This window comes from Heptranchias perlo, chromosome 9 (genome assembly GCF_035084215.1).
Source record: "Heptranchias perlo isolate sHepPer1 chromosome 9, sHepPer1.hap1, whole genome shotgun sequence".
NCBI classification, from domain to species: domain Eukaryota; kingdom Metazoa; phylum Chordata; class Chondrichthyes; order Hexanchiformes; family Hexanchidae; genus Heptranchias; species Heptranchias perlo.
In genome coordinates, this window is record NC_090333.1 from 40,066,488 (window position 1) to 40,084,619 (window position 18,132).

Consider the following 18,132-nt stretch of genomic DNA (forward strand, 5'->3'; position numbering starts at 1 on the left):
GGCCACATACTGCTTGGATAATAAGAGTCTAAATGGGGTAGAGGAGCAAAGGGATCTCGAGATACAGATACACAAATCACTAAAAGTAGCGACCTAGGTTAATAAGGCAATAAAAAAAAGGCAAACCAAGCACCGGGGTTCATTTCTGGAGGGATAGAATTGAAAAGCAAAGAAGTTATGTTAAACTTGTATAGAACCTTGGTTAGACTACACTTGGAGTACTGTGTACAGTTCTGGTCTCCATATTATGAAAAGGATATAGAGGCATTGGAGAAGGTGCAAAAACATTCACAAGGATGATACCAGAACTGAGGGGATATACTTATCAGGCTGAACAGGCTGGGGTTCTTTTCCCTAGAAAAGAGAAGGCTGAGGGGTGATCTTATTAAGATAATGAAAGGGTTTGAGAGGGTACATGTAGAGAAAATGTTTCCACTTGTGGAGGAATCCAAATCATAAATATAAAATAGTCACTAATAAATCCAATAGCAAATTCAGGAGAAACTTCTTTACCCAAAGAGTGGTAAGAACATGGAATGCGCTACCACAAGGAGTGGTTGAGGCAAATAGCATGGATGCGTTTAAGGGGAAGTTAGATAAGCACATGAGGGAGAAAGGAATAGAAGGGTATGCTGATAGGGTTAGTTGAAGTAGGGAGGGAGGAGGCTCGTGTGGAGCATTAACGCTGGCGTGGGCCGAATGGTATGTTTCTGTGCTGTAGACCCGACGTAACTAGATGTAACGACCAATGAAGTACTTGTGAAGTGTAGTCACTATTGTAATGTAGGGAAATGCAGCAACCAATTTGTACGTAGCAAGTCCCACAAACATAAGTGAGCAGATAATCTGTTTTAGTGATGTTGGTTCAGGCATAAATATTGGTCAGGCCACCAGGAGAACTCCCCTGCTCCTCTTCGAATTTTTCTCCCTTTAAAAGGGAGTTTCAAACTGTACATAGATGCCAATATTCAGGGTGTCCAGACCAAAAATACTTAGACGTTTCTGACCGTCCATGCTCCAGAAGGCTGCACTTCCCCACCTTCAGCAGCTTCAGTACATTTTTAATTTACGGATGATGCTACTCTACATCCTGAAGTGAAAGTAAAGAAGAAATGTTAAAGTCTAATCATCTCAACACATCAACTGACTCTATAGGTGTTTTCTCGTGTATTTGAGGATTGGATTTTTTTTGTCCGGAAGCATGCTTCAGGGGAGTGAATGTTAGAAAAAGCTAATTAGAAACTAATTGGATCCAAGGTTATTGTTGTGTTTTGGGATTTGTAACCATGTTACCACAGAAAGAGGGTTTGGTATAATTTACATTGAAATATGTTTCTAAATTAAAGTTTGCTTGCAAGGGTTCAGATCACAGGACAGCCACAACTGGGGACATGGATCAGAAGTCAGACCAATCAACTATCCAGGTGGCCTTAGACAATGTTAAGAACATAAGAAAAGGAGCAGGGGTAGGCCAGATGGCCCCTTGAGCCTGCTCCGCCATTCAATAAGATCATGGCTGATCTGCTATCTCAACTCCACTTTCCCGCCTTATCCCCATATCTCTTGATTCCCTTAGTGTCTAAAAATCTATGGATCTCAGTCTTAAATATACTCAACGACTAAGCATCCACATCACTTAGGGGTAGAGAATTCCAAAGATTCACAACTGTCTGAGTGAAGAATTTTTTCCTCATCTCAGTCCTAAATGGCCGACCCCTTATCTTGAGAATATGACCCCTAGTTCTAGACTCTCCAGCCAGGGGAAACAGCCTCTCAGCATTTACCCTGTCAAACCCTTTAAGAATTTTATACGTTTCAATGAGATCACCTCACATTCTTCAAAACTCCAGAGAATATAGGCCATTTTAATCAATCTCTCCTCATAGGACAACCCTCTCATCCCGGGAATCAATCTAGTGAAGCTTCATTGCAACCCCTCTAAGGCAAGTATATCCTTCCTTAGGTACAGAGACCAAAACTGTACACAGTAGTCCAGATGTGGTCTCACCAGAGCCTATATAATTGCAGAAAGACCTCCTTACTCTTATACTCCAACCCCTTGCAATAAAGGCTAACATACCATTTGCCTTCCTAATTGCTTGCTGTACCTGCAGGTTAACTTTTCGTGATTCGTGTACAGGACACCCAAATCCATCTGACTACCAACATTTCTTAGTCTCTCACCTTTTAAAAAATATTCTGCTTTCCTAATCTTCCTATCAAAGTGGATAATTTCACATGTCCCCTTATTATACTCCATCTGCCATCTTGTCGCCCACTCACTTAACCTGTCTATATCCCTTTGCACCTCTTTGCATCCTCCTCACAGCTTGCTTTCCCACCTAACTTTGTATTGTCAGCAAATGTGGATACATTACACTCGGTCCCCTCATCTAAGTCATTGGGTACTAAATATTCCTAGATACAAGGTGTTTAGGAAAGATAAAGAAGGAAAGAAAGGAGGGAGGTTGGCAGTATTGATTAAGGAGAATATTGCAGTACTGGAGAGAGAGGATGCCCTGCAGTGGTTAAGGACAGAATCTATTTGGTTAGAGTTAAGAAATAAAATAGGTGCCATTACACTACTGGTTGTATTCTAGAGGCCACCAATTAGTGGGCATGATATAGAGAAGCAAATTTGCCAGGAAATTACAGAGAAGTGCAAAAGCTATACAGTAGTGATAACTGGGGACTTCAACTAATATAGACTGGGATAACAATAATAATATAAGGGGCAAAGAGGGGGAGGAATTTTTGAAATGTGTTCAGGATAACTTTCTTAACCTGTACATTTTCAGCTGAACGAGGAAGGAGGCATTGCTGGACGTGGTTCTAGGGAATGAGGCGGGCTAAGTGGAGCAAGTGTCATTGGGGGGAGCATTTAGGGAGCAGCGATCATAGTATCATAAGGTTTCGAATAGCTATGGAAAAGGACATGGACCACTCTAAAGTAAAATACTCAATTGGAGGAGAGCCAATTTCAATGGGATGAGAACAGATCTGGCACGGGTAAATTGGAATCAAAGATTGGCAGGCAAAACTGTAATTGAATAGTGGGCAGCCTTTAAAGAGGAGATGTGTTGGGTACAGTCTAGGCACATTCCCACGAGGCAGAAAGGTAGGGCAACTAAAGCCAGAGCTTCCTGGATGACAAAAGAGATAGTGAGTAAGATGAAACGGAAAAAAGGGGCGTATGACAGATGTCAGGTTGATAACACAAGTGAGAACCAGGCAGAGTACAGAAAGTTCAGAGGGGAAGTGAAAAAGGAAATAAGAGGGGCAAAAAGAGAGTATGAGAATAGACTGGCGGCCAACATAAAAGAGAATCCAAAAGTCTTCCACAGGCATGTAACCAGTAAACGGGTAGTAAGAGGAGGGGTGGGGCCGATTGCGGACCATAAAGGCGATCTACTCATGGAGGCAGAGAGGATGGCCGAGGTACTAAATGAGTACTTTGCATCTGTCTTTACCGAGGAAGAAGATGCTGCCAGAGTCTCAGTAAAGGAATATATAGTTGAGATACTGGATGAGCTAAAAATTTATAAAGAAGAGGTACTAGAAAGGCTAGCTGTACTTAAAGTAGGTAAGTCACCGGTCCAGATGGGATGCATCCTAGGTTGCTGAGGGAAGTAAGGGTGGAAATTGCGGAGTTACTGGCCATAATCTTCCAAACATCCGTAGATACGGGGGTGATGCCAGAAGACTGGAGAATTGCAAATGTTACCCCCTTGTTCAAAAAAGGGCGCAAGGATAAACCCAGCAACTATAGGCCAGTCACTTTAACCTCAGTGGTGGGGAAACGTTTAGAAATGATAATCAGGGATAGAATTAACAGTCACTTGGACGAGTGTGGATTGATTAGGGAATTGTAAACAATTTTACAACACCAAGTTATAGTCCAACAAATTTATTTTAAATTCCACAAGCTTTCGGAGGCTTCCTCCTTCGTCAGGTGAACGGTATGGAAATGTGTTCAGGATAACTTTCTTAACCTGTACATTTTCAGCTGAACGAGGAAGGAGGCATTGCTGGACGTGGTTCTAGGGAATGAGGCGGGCTAAGTGGACCTGACGAAGGAGGAAGCCTTCGAAAGCTTGTGGAATTTAAAATAAATTTGTTGGACTATAACTTGGTGTTGTAAAATTGTTTACAATTGTCAACCCCAGTCCATCACCGGCATCTCCACATCTTGATTAGGGAAAGTCAGCACGGATTTGTTAAAGACAAATCGTGTTTAACTAACTTGATAGAGTTTTTTGATGAGGTGACAGAGAGGGTAGATGAGGGCAATGCAGTTGATGTGGTGTATATGGACTTTCAAAAGGCGTTTGATAAACTGCCGCACGGTAGGCTTATCTTCAAGATTGCGTCCCATGGAATATAGAGGGCAGTAGCAAGATGGATACAGAATTGTCTAAGGGACAGGAAACAGAGAGTAGTGATGAACGGTTGTTTTTTGGACTGGAGGAAGCTATAAAGTGGTGTTCCCTAGGGGTCAGTACTAGGACCACTGCTTTTTTTGATATATATTAATGACTTGGACATGGGTGCTCCAGGCATAATTTCAAAATTTGCAGATGACACAAAACTTGGAAGAGTAGTAAACAGTGAGGAGGATAGTGATAGACTTCAAGAGGATATAGACAGGCTGGTGGCTTGGGCAGACACGTGGCAGATGAAATTTAACGCAGAAAAATGCATGGTGATACATTTCGGTAGGAAGAACGAGGAGAGGCAAGATAAACTGGAGGGCACAATTCTAAAAGGGGTACAGGAACAGAGAGATCTGGAGGTATATATACACAAATCGTTGAAGGTGGTAGAGCAGGTTGAGAAAGCCGTTAAAAAAGCATACGGGATCCTGGACTTTATAAATAGAGGCACAGAGTACAAAAGTATGGAAGTCATGATGAACCTTTATAAAACACTGGTTCGGCCACAACTGGAGTATTGTGTCCAGTTCTGGGCACCGCACTTTCGGAAAGATATGAAGGCCTTAGAGAGGGTGCAGAAGAGATTTACTAGAATGATTCCAGGGATGAGGGACTTTAGTTACGTGGAGAGACTGGAGAAGCTCGAGTTGTTCTCCTTGGAACAGAGATGGTTGCGAGGAGATTTGATAGAGGTATTCAAAATCATGAAGGGTCTGGACCAAGTAGATAGAGAGAAACTGTTCCCATTGGCGGAAGGATCAAGAACCAGAGGACATAGATTTAAGGTGATTGACAAAAGAACCAAAGGTGACATGAGGAAAAACATTTTTACACAGCGAGTGGTTAGGATCTGGAATGCACTGCCTGAGGAGGTGGTGGTGGCAGATTCAATCATGGCTTTCAAAAGGGAACTGGATAAGTTCTTGAAAGGAAAAACTTTACAGGACTACGGGGATAGGGCGGGGGAGTGGGACTAGCTGGATTGCTCTTGCATAGAGCTCGTGCGAACACGATGGACTGAAGGCCTCCTTCCGTGCTGTAACCTTTCTTTGATTCTATTGAGAATCCCTGTGTGGTCAGTGTCCAGTAAAATAGTAAAGTGCCTACATGGCAAAATAGCAGAAGTAGCAATGTGGTTAGGCAAGGGTTAATTAGTTGGTAGCTGAGGTTGGTAGAGGGGGCCCCCCCCTTCTAGGCCATATGTTTGCGTAGTCAGCAGGCCTGCATTGTCTTATCAATGTAAGAGTCTTTGATGTGTTTCAGGGTCTGGTCTGAGTGTCTCCATGCAGCGAGCTAATCAATATTGGTAACAGCTTAGCAAGACCAAAAGGACATTCCAAGTTGGAAGATAAGGAGGTATCCCCTTTGATGTCTAATTGCAGCATGATCAGCACATGGAATATCTGTGATTGGCCGGCAATCATGTAACTTCGCATGGCCAACCTATGCCCAGCTTATGATTGGTGTTGACCCTTGTGTTAAAGATGTTCCAACCCCAATTGATCTGTATAAAGGTATGAATTTCTGTATGTGTCTTGGTCTTCTTACTCTGTTAGAATCGACCGGACTCCCTAAAGAGTCTGAATCGAAGCTACAGGCTAAGTCCTGCTATTAAAGTTGTGTTGAACTTTAAAGGTGTATTCGACTCAGTGTTTGCTGAACCAGACTGAGGGGAAAAAAGAATCCAGTTCATCACTATGATATATATTGTAAACAGCTGAGGCCTAAGCATTGATCCTTGCGGCACCCCACTAGTTATAATCTGCCACCCTGAAAATGACCCGTTTATTCCTACTCTCTGTTTTCTGTTCGTTAACCAATCCTCAATCCATGGTAATATAATATCCACAATCCCGTGAGCCGTAATCTTGTGTAGCAGCCTTTTGTGTGGCACCTCATCAAATGCCTTTTGCAAACCTAAATGTACTACATCCAATGGTTCCCCCTTATCTGCCCTACTAGTCACACCCTCAAAAAACTCTAATAGATTTGTCAAATACGATTTCCCTTTCATAAAACCATGTTGACTCTGCCTAACTATATTTTGACTTTCTAAGTTACTATGTTCTTAATAGAATCTAGCAATTTCCCTATGACTGATGTCAGGCTAACTGGCTTATAGTTCCCTGTTTTCTCTCTCCCTCCTTTCTTGAATAGCGGCGTTACATTTGCTACCTTCAATCCACAGGGACTGTTCTACAATCTAGGATAATCTGGAAGATCAAAACCAATGCATCCACTATTTCTGCAGCCACCTCTTTTAAAACCCTAGGATGTAGGCCATCAGGTCCAGGGGAGTTGTTGGCTTTTAGTCCCATTAACTTCTCCAGTACTTTTACTAATCTTAATTACTTTAAGTTCCTCCCTCTCATTAGACTCTTGGTTCCCCACTATTTCCACTATGTTTTTTGTGTCTTTGACTGTGAAGACAGATATAAAACACTTGTTTAATGCATCTGCCATTTCCTTATTCCAAATAAAATTTCTCCTGTCTCTGCCTCTAAGGGACCCACGTGTACTTTTGCTAATCTCTTCCTTTTTACATACTTGTAGAAGCTTTTACAATCTGCTTTTATATTTCTTGCTAGTTTACTCTCATATTCAATTTTATCCCTCTTTATCAATTTCTTGGTCATCCTTTGCTGATTTCTAACACCCTCCCAATCTTCAGGCTTACTACTCTTCTTGGCAACATTGTAAGCCTCTTCTTTTAATCTAATACTATCCTTAAATTCTCTAGTTAGCCATGGCTGGATCACTTTTCCCTAGCTAACTAGAGAAGTTAAGACTAGCATTTACTAGAATGCTAGTCTTTCTTTAAATACTAACAAATACTAGAATGGTTCCAGGGATGAAGGACTTCAGTTACGTGGATAGACTGGAGAAGCTGGGTTTGTTCTCCTTCGAGACCTTTCGTGCTGTAACCATTCTATGATCCTATAAGTGTTCACTATTGCTTATCTACCATCATGGGCATGATTTCAAATGGGAAAAATTGGTGGGTTGGGGGCAGGGGGGGGCAGTAAAAATTTCAAAAATCTAAAACCTGCCTCTATCCCGCCCACTTCCGGTTTTCACGGAGATGGGACGAGGTGCAGGCAACCAACCCACTCTCAGGAGGCGGGTAGGTCAGTGGAAGCTTTCAAGGAAGCTGCAAGTCTAGAGAAGGTTGAGAGGAGATTTGATAGAGGTATTCAAAATCATGAACGGTCTAGATAGAGTAGATAGCGGGAAACTGTTCCCATTGGCGGAAAGGTCAAGAACCAGAGGACATAGATTTAAGGTGATTGGCAAAAGAACCAAAGGTTACATGAGGAAAATCTTTTTTACACAGCGAGTGGTTATGATCTGGAATGCACTGCCCGAGGGGGTGGTGGAGGTCGATTCAATTGTGGTTTTCAAAAGGGAATTGGATAAATACTTGAAGGGAAAAAATTTGCAGGGCTACAGGGAAAGGGTGGGGGAGTGGGAGTGGGTGTAGCTGGATCGTCTTGCAGAGAGCCGGCACGGACTCGAAGGGCCAATTGGTCTCCTTTCGTGCTGTAACCATTCTATGATTCTATAAGTGTTCACTATTGCTTATCTACCATCATGGACATGATTTCAAATGGGAAAAATGGGTGGGTTGGGGGCAGGGGGGGGCAGTAAAAATTTCAAAAATCTAAAACCTGCCTCTATCCCGCCCAATTCCGGTTTTCACGGAGGTGGGACGAGGTGCAGGCAACCAACCCACTCTCAGGAGGCGGGTAGGTCAGTGGAAGCTTTCAAGGAAGCTGCAGGTCTCCATTTTCACCAGCTTTTTGTTTTTAACCGCTGGGGACTGGGATTCCCAAGCATTCTGAATCACGCCACGTGAGAGGAGGCGAGAAGGCTCGAAACAGCAGGTAAGTGCCTTTATTGCTTGTGGGCTGATGGAGCCAGGAGTGTTTTCCCCTGGCCCAACAAGCCTACCTGCAGTGACCCTACAAACCCGATCGACTACCATCTCCCGCCCTCCACCCCCCCCCGTCCATGATCTCCGACCCCAACCCCCATGATCTATGACCTCCGACCCTTGATGACCCCCGACCCTCATGACGACCCTTGACCCCAATGTTCTCCGACACCCCTCAAGCGACCACTGATCCCCAAGATGACCCCCGACCTCCCCGAGCGATCTCTGACCCTGATGTTCGCCGACCTCCCCATGGTTGCTGACTCCTGCGATGACCGTCAATTCCCGTGATGACCGCCAATGACTGACCCACCTCCCCGTGACTGAGCCTCTTTCTCCCCTCCCGTGACTGAGCCTCCTCCCCCCCATGACTGATTTCCCTTCCGATGACTGACCCCTGACGCCCTCCTGAGACCTCTGACTCCCCCCCAATGACTGACCTCCCCTCCGGTGACTGACTCCTGACCCCCCCCGGATGACTGAGCTTTCCCCCTCTCCGATGACTGTTGACCCACCCCCCCGGTGACTGACCCCCCCCAGTTACCTGCTCACGTTATCTTCCTCCTCCTTCTCCCATCTGATTAGTCGATCAGGACAGCTGTCGGGCTGGAAACTGTTAACAAAAAAACAAAAGACATCCTTACGTCAAAATTGTAAGGAGGTCCGGGAAGCCCATTCTTCCAGGTTTCCCGACAGGAATTCCTCCCCCGCCGCATCCCTGATAAAATCATGCCCCATATCTTTTAATCTAATTTCCCAATCGACCTTAGCCAACTCACCCCTCATATCTACATATTTGGCTTTGTTTTAATTTAAGACCCTAGTTTCGGATTTAACTGCATCACTCAAACTCAATATGAAATGCTATCATATTATGATCACTCTCCCCCAGAGGATCCTTAACTATAAGATTACTAATTAACCCTGTCTCATTACACAATATTAGATCTAAAATAGCCTGTTCCCCATTGGTTCCTCGACATATTATTCTAGAAAACTTGTCCTCTAAACTACTTTTGCCAATTTGGTTTGCCCAGTCTATATGAAGATTAAAGTCCCCCATTATTATTGCATTACCCTTGTTACATGTTCCTCTAATTTCCTGATTCATACTCTGTCCAACACTATAATTACTGTTAGGGGGCCTATAAACTACTCCCTCAAGTGTTTTCTGCCCCTTGTTATTTCTTAGCTCCACCCATACTGATTCTATTTTCTGATTTTCTGAGCTAAGATCCGTTCTCACTACTGTCTTTATCTCATCCTTTATTATCAGGACTAACCCCCCCCCCCCCCCCCAACTCCTTTTCCATTTTGCCTATCTTTTCTATAAGTCAAGTACCCTGGAATATTTAGTTCCCAACCTTGGTCACCCTGAAATCACGTCTCAGTAATGGCTGCTAGATCAAACCCATTTATCTCTATTTGTGCCATTAATTCATCTATCTTGTTATGAATGCTTTGTGCATTCAGATATAGCGCCTTTAATTTGAACTTTTTATTATTTTTCCCTGATGTGACCTTAGTCACTAATGCCCTATTACCTTTGTTAAACACTCTGTCCCTTCCTGACACACTTAGCTTGTTTTTACCCTAATCGCTACTCTGCTCTACAGCTGTGACTTTTCTCTTTAGACTTTTATCCATACCCGAGCCCCTTCCCTCCACCCTCTTATTAGTTCAAAGCCCGATCTACCGCCCTAGTTATTTGATTCACCAGGACACTGGTCCCAGCCTGGTTTAAGTGGAACCCGTCCCAACGGAACAGCTCCCTCTTTCCCCAGTGCTGTTGCCAATGCCCCAAGAATTGAAACCCCTGCTTCCCACTCCACTCTTTCAGCCACGCATTTAACCATCTAAACAGTTTGTCCCTATGCCAATTTGTGTGTGGCTCAGGTAGTAATCCAGAGATTATTATCCTTTTGAGGTTCTGCTTTTTAATTTGACCCTAGCTCCTCAAACTCCCTCAGCAGAACCTAATTCCTAGTTCTACCTATGTCGTTGGTTCCTATGTGGACCGTGACAGCTGGAACCTCCCCCTCATCCTCTAAGTTCTTCTTCAGCTACGAGGAGATGCCCTTGACTCTAGCACCAGGCAGGCAACACAACCTCCAGGACTCCCGGTCGCGGCTGCAGAGAACAGTGTCTATCTCCCTGACTATACTATCCCCAGCACTACCACATTCCTTTTTGCTCCCCCACTTGACTAGCCTCCTGTACCATGATGCCATGGTCAATTTGCGCATCCTCCCTGCAGTCTTTGTTCTCCACCACACAGGTAGCAAGTACCTTGTACCTGTTGGACAAGGGCAAAGGTTGAGGCTCCTCCACCACTGTAAGCAGTCCCCTTACCTGCCTGACTCGCAGTCACATCCTCCAGTCCCTGACTGCTAACCAAATCTAAACCATTACCTAATCTAAGGAGTGTGACTGCCTCCTGGGTTAAAGTGTCCAGGTAACTCTTCCCCTCCCTGATGCATTGCAATGTCTGCACCTCGGACTCCAGATCAACAACCCTGAACCGAAGTTCCTCGAGTTGCAGACACTCACTGCAGATGTGGTTGCCTGGGATTACACTGCTCTCCACAAACTCCTACATGCTGCAGTTACGACACACCACCTGCCCTGCCATCTCTAACTTTGTTTTATTTATTTACTTAATTAAAGTTTTTAGGTAATTAATTCACTTGGTTTATTTTTAGTTTTTTTTTAAACTAATTAATTTATCTAGTTTAAGTTAATATATTACAAGTTATAGGTTCCTAGTTTAAACCACTGCCCCACCTTTGAGAGCAAACAAATGTATTACTTACCAGCCAATCACCAACCTGCTGTCCTCTGATGTCTGCCTGTGTTTGAGTTGGTCTCGGCTTTATGTGCTCTGCTCTCGGTCCTTAGAGGGTGGAACGGGGGGCAACCTAAGAAACAGTCAAAGTGGGGATTGGAATGTCATATCTTTTTCAGCCATGCAGGAGGTAAACTTCAAGGAACCCACATTCAGAGGGAGGTGGTAGCTGATTTAATTGGCAGCTTTACTGGAAAATTTCTGGACAGAGAAAAGACTGTAGGTCAAGTCTTCAATTTTTTGTCCACCTGAGAGGCCACGTATAAAAATAAAAGTTACATGTTCCAGGTCAGTTGGTAAGGTTTGCTGAGAGAGGTAGGTAATGCCTAGGGCAGTCTACCTTAAAGGAGTTGACCAGGCCCAGGATAAGCCTTGGTCCTGGTCAGATTCTGAGAGCTGATTGAAAGAAAGTGTTATTTAGACTGGTAACAGGGCAGTGTTTTCTTATTTATTATTTTTCTTATTTACAAGGAGGAACTGAAGCTAAGTTGTATTACGGTGAGATTTTTTTATAACTGTTACTATGTATGCTCACTTACTGACTGTAAAATAAAACAGCTTAGTGATTTGTATCTGGCCTCATCTCACCAAGGTGGAAATCAGTCTACCTTTTGAAAGGTTGGAGAAGCACTTGATGGCACGTGCGAGGGTCACAATAGTTCATATAACAAGATTCATATAATTCCACCCCCAGGTTATGCTACTTGTCCAGTTAGGGCCATCCAATGCTTAGAACATTGGCTTTCAGGGTTATTTGGAATAGACCAGAAAAAACCCCAGTGACAGATGTACCCCTTCTGGCTCTAATCATTATGAGTGCCCTGGAGCACCGTTGGCCCATCTGGTTTAGGGATTTGATTACCAAACTCATCACAAAAGGATCAGTTCCAATCTCTCATCACCTGGTGTGTCGTCTTAGAGGCAGTCAAAAATCCCTTCTTAGCTTCCCACAAGAAACATAATCACTAATTAGTCACTAGATAACTGAGAACTGTGAGTTGAGCCCTCAATAAGTGGACAACAGATACCAGGAATTCACCAAAATATATGAGTGAATTTCAACCATTCTTCTGACTGTACATATCATGTTTCCACCAGTTGGAAGTGAAGACCTTGCCTCTTTGCAACCCAATCATGGTGAGCACATGTTTTCATACCTGGCCTCCATTTAATGCCTTTCAGCAGCTGCCATTCAAAGACTCAATTTTTTCTTATCATCTATACGACACACATTTGAGCCTTCATTTTAACCTAACCCGATCGGTGGTTACAGGGCGGATACGGGCCAGGCGCCTATTTTACACCACGGCCAATTTTACTCTCCATTAAAGTCAATGAAGAGTAAAATCGGATGGGGTGTAAAATGGGCGTTTGACCCATTCCCACTGGGTGGATTAGGTTGAAGTTGGGGCTTTGCTTTCAGCATGATGTAGGGACCTGTGCAGCATAGCTTACGATATGCTAGACACCTTGATGTTCAGGACAAACAAGTCCATTTTTGTATACCAGATTTACTTATCATCAACTACTTAATGTAGCCTTGTTGTGAGAGGCTTTGGTAAAAAGACTTACTTGCTATGAGGCTGATCACCTCTCTTCCCCCCTCTCTCCCTTACAGAGCTGGATCCTTTCCTGTTTCTGCCACAATCAAACTCACAGCTTAGTCCTGAATCTTCACACATGGGCTAAAGGAAGCCACTGTGGTGCATGCCTGCTACCTTTCAACCATTAAAGTGAACCATTTGGATGCATACCTCATATGCCAAAGCATCTGCTTTGCTGTAATTGTAGAAAGCATCCTTTCTCAGCATAGTCCTGAAAAACAGTCTTCGTGCTGAAGTATCTGTCGGACTGATCTGACAGTTGGACAGATAACCTTGTATTTTTCAAACAATACCTTCAAGATTCTTGAGCTGTGCAAGGCCAAGTAATATTGCACTTGGTAGACCCATGACCATATTCCACTGGCTGACCCATTATTTAAAATGACAAATTGAGCACACTAGATTCCCAGGTAAGTTTGTCAAAACACAATCGTCTGTGAAAAGAAGTGGAACAATTCTTTGAGAAATGCACAGAACAGACAGTTCACGATTGTGCCTTACAAAGCCATCCGGCATATCATTGATGGCGACATGGAATATGATGGGAGATAGTAGACAACCTTGCTTCACTCCTCTTTCAAGAGAAATAGGTTCACTGAGGATCTGAATGCATTAACACAGATATTCGTATGGGTTTACCTACAGAATTCATGTGAACAGGGCATTGGAGTGGTGAATCATTACAGGCCTCACTAATGGAACCATTTGATAAGAAAAAGAAAAATGCGAATGCTTGTAATCTCAAATTGACACAGAAAATGCACAATATCTAGATCAGCATCTGGGAGAGGTTAACATTTCAGGTGTGACCCTTCAGGTCTGATGAAAGGTCACATCCAAAATGTTCACCTATCCGTCCCATCAACAAAATTTGCATACAATAATGGATACCCTAAGAAAACCTGAGTGGCAATAGTTTTGAAATACCGCATACCAAATTAAAAGAAATAACAAAAATAAAGATTCCCTAATACAGCAACACGTTTAAAAAGCTAAAGCTATGAAATGAAACCATGGAAATTACATTTGAAAAGAAGAATTTTTGTTTCATTTACCCATCCTAAGATAACTCATAAGACAATTGAATGTTTTTTTCTGCAGAAATGGATTGACACATTTAATACATACCTGGACTGAGTGGAGAAACTGTTGCCATAGCAACAGTATTGGCTAAGCCATGTATGTACTTTGCAGTGGAATTTCTTCCCTTGGTATTACCTGAAAAAGATTATATACATTTTTTTCAGATAAAAATATAGTATTTTCAATGCTTTGATCATATTTTCCTTTTAAAAAAGTTATATTTTTTAAAATACAGGTCAAACTAGACATGAGTAATACTCTCCTGATATGTAATTAATTTAGTATTGACCGTGTCTATTTTTTGTTTTGGCAGTACAGATTTCCAGGTACATCCAGGAACAAATCAAGCCTTCCAAACTACCCCAAGCCACTATCCTATATGATTTTGCTCAAGATGTCAACAAGATACCAGCAAAGCAGAACAGATGGTGAAGGTCATTATTAATTATCACCCCAGGTATGCTGAGTAACTACTGTTATTCATGAGAGTGAAAGACCCATAATTCACCAGCACTGCAGGTGTGAACAAGTTATGAAGCTCTTTTGCATTAAGTTAACAGCTGGAATTCACTCACACTGATGAGTTTTGTTCTATGGATCTATGGCATTTGGTATAACTTGATGACCTTTATATATTCTGGAACACTCCTGATACTGCTGGCACTTATGCAACTGGAGAAGGGGATAAGGGAATAGTTTTGTATGGGCATGTGTTATACACTTAGCTTTTGAGCTTGACATAGAACATTCTCTCAGGTTTAAACGGAGTGCAGGACCCATTTGTAGTAGGAACACAAACAAATTATTTAAATATAAGAATGCCAGGCAAGAAATCTTTTCCCAGAATATATTATATGTTACTATGCAAATGATACCTATGTCATATCAAGCTGCACATAGCCTAATTGGATATCTATAATTGGATACCCATACATATTCTCAATCAAGATCTAAGATCAAAGCTTCAGGCCTCGCACAAAGCAAAAGGCATTTGATAAAGTGCCGCATGGTAGGCTTATCATCAAGATTGCGGCCCATGGAATAAAGGGGGCAGTAGCAACATGGATACAGAATTGGCTAAGGGACAGGAAACATAGAGTGGTGGTGAACAGTTGTTTCTCGGACTGGAGGAAGGTGTACAGTGGTGTTCCCCAGGGTCGGTGCTGGGACCACTGCTTTTCTTGATATATATTAATGACTTGGACTGGCTGGTGGCATGGGCGGACACATGGCAGAAAAATGCGAAGTGATACATTTTAGTAGGAAGAACGAGGAGAGGCAATATAAACTAGAGGGCACAATTCCAAAAGGGATACAGGAACAGAGAGATCTGGGGGTATATGTGCACAAATAGTTGAAGGTGGCAGGGCAGGTTGAGAAAGTGGTTAAAAAAGCATACGGGATCCTGGGCTTTATAAATAGAGGCACAGAGTACAAAAGTATGGAAGTCATGATGAACCTTTATAAAACACTGGTTTGGCCACAACTGGAATATTGTGTCCAGTTCTGGACTCCGCACTTTAGGAAAGATGTGAAGGCCTTAGGGTGCAGAAAAGATTTACTAGAATGATTCCAGGGACGAGGGACTTTACTTACATGGATAGACTGGAGAAGCTGGGGTTGTTCTCCTTGGAACAGAGACGGTTGTGAGGAGATTTGATAGAGGCATTCAAAATCATGAAAGGTCTGGACAGAGTATATTGAGAGAAACTGTTCCCGTTGGCGGAAGGGTCAAGAACCAGAGGACGTAGATTTAAGGTGATTGGCAAAAAGAACCAAAGGTGACATAAGGAAAAACTTTTTTACACAGCGAGTGGTTAGGATCTGGAATGCACTGCCCGAGGGGGTGGTGGAGGCAGATTCAATCGTGGCCTTCAAAAGGGAACTGGGTAAGTACTTGAAAGGAAAAAAATTGCAGGGCTACGGGGTAGGGCGGGGGAGTGGGACTAGCTGGATTGCTCTTGCATAGAACCGGCGCGGACTCGATATGCCGAATGGCCTCCTCCGTGCTGTAACCTTTCTATGATTTTATGATTCTAAGAGGAAAAAAGAATTCAATCAAAGAATGAGCGAGAGGAGATTGACTCAACTTGTATTGAGTCATGTCGAAGATTGCCTCCCACATCTCTGGCACATTGTCCTTTTCTACAGAGACGAATACTTGCACATTTCTAATCTAAGAAAGTCTTTCAATTGTTGTGGTTTTTTCCCTTATAATGATAACCACTGCTGGAGAGCCATAACTATCGGAACTTTACCATATAGTGACATAAGAAAATCATAGGGCCAGAAATTGTGCAGAGCGGCATGACAACCCTCACCGCAGATCCTGCGAATTAAATTATTGAAAATACTTACTGTGGGCTCTGTGGCGTCGAATTGCTTGATTTCGAACTTAAAAAAATAGTGCGCTATCAACCCAGTCTCTGAGCAGTGTGAGTTGATGCGCATAGAACAGTCTGTGAGAATAGAAGACACGCCCACAAAATCTGTCAGGAAGTGAAGTCAAGTTCACAGATTCAGGCTGCATTGCTTAAGCAGGCAAGCAGACTTCATACATTTAAACTTGGTATTCTGGATGTCATTGTAAGAAAAAAAAATGTATTTTTATAAAAAGCCAAAGAAATAATTGAATCAAATTAAAGAGACAGAAGGGAAACATTTTTTAAAATTTTAATTTATTTAAATTTTTTTTAATGACCAAAAACTATTAAAATAGAACTGGTACTTTTAAGCGTACCTGTTTGGTGGCATTATTAGTTACTTTCCAACTGGGCAGAGGAGCAAGTTTGCGATTTTTTTTCAATGATTTCTCTGATTGCAGCGTGCGATGGCCCTTTAATTCGAAGCTGTCAAATCGCCGGCGAACCAATAGGAGCAAGTTCACGATTTCCTCGATTTAGTGTGCATGTGCAAATGCGGGAATTTGCTCCTTCAATTCGCCATTAAAAACAGAGAGCGCTTTTGACCTGCCCTGCTATTTCGGGAGCAATTTCTGGCCCATAGTAACAAGAATTTTAGGAACTAGAAAATATAATTGGGATAATCTTCTACTTCCGCCTGAAATGGCCGTGCCACTTGCCTGTTATTGCTTAGCCATTTTGAGGTCAAGACCTCATTTAAATGTTGCGGCGAGCTGTGAGTGCCAAGCGGGCGTCTCACTGCAGCTCACCGTTTGTGGGAGGGCGGGAAATCGGCCTGCTGCCTTGCTGAGCCGGCCTGCCGCCTGGTCTGGGATGAGGAGGTGATCCTGTGAGGATCTCGACCTTCCTGCTCCTCCTGCACCCATCAAAAAAAATGTAAAGTTTTCTGGGCTGTTTTGTGAACAGCCTGCAGTGGTCCCTTTCATGCTTGAAAATTGCAATCAGGATCCTACAACCAGCGTAAGACTCTTGTTTGCATATTTAAGCAGTGTCCTGCCTGTTTCAGGTGGGCAGCTGTTCGTCCATTTATAGGCTGAGTGGCCGAGGTGCCCGTCCCTGATGGGAAACGGATGGCCAGCAATTGAAAACTGTCCCCAATTATGTTCAACAAGCCAGTCACTTTTAAAGTATTGTTGTAGATCCTTTCCCGATTTGGGATGAGCTTGCTTTGTGGTGGGATGTTTGGTGTTGAGGGGAGTTGAAGATGAGAAATTGATAGGGATTCACAGCACACCAACTCCATTGAACCTCATGGGTACTGAAAGTGGGAGGCTGATACTCATTTTTAATGGCTTGTTCTTGTCCAATAATAATATCTATTAATTGTACCAACAGGTCCCTTCTGTTTGGGCAGTTATAGTTATCAAAATCTAGGTTTTATAATTGTCATCAATAAACTTGGTGAAAATAGGTTATACACATTGGCAACTTCTGAAAAAGGTTTAGCAATCTAAGTAGGAAACTCATTTTCAGAATAAAAGGAAAATCTTTCAGAATAAAAAAAAAATTCCAAGCAGTGTAATTGAGAAGTCCTTCCTGCAAACCATATCTTTCCTCATGTCTCTTAGAATGTTTCGGCTAGTTTGCTTTGTATCTTTCAAAGGCATGTAACTGAAATAATCCACAGGAAATTAAACCCTACCTCCTGGCTATGAAGAACTCCCTCATACTCAGTGGGTAAGATTATATGACCTAATAAAACTACTGCTAGAACTATGCATAAGAAACCATAACATGGAGGTTACTGTTGAAAGAAAACACAGTGTTTGTGGAAGTCTGGGACAGCACTCGAAAAACTCATTTTTTTCCC

The 18,132-nt window shown here is 42.8% G+C and overlaps 1 long non-coding RNA gene across 1 annotated transcript in view; it reads left to right on the forward strand.

Annotated features, from left to right (window-relative positions):
- Positions 1-18,132, forward strand: part of LOC137325313 (uncharacterized) — a 126,156-nt gene that overhangs the window by 8,377 nt on the left and 99,647 nt on the right. Inside the window, exon 2 of the long non-coding RNA XR_010963862.1 lies at positions 14,213-14,356. This is a non-coding gene — a long non-coding RNA (uncharacterized lncRNA). The remainder of the gene's footprint in view (positions 1-14,212; positions 14,357-18,132) is intronic.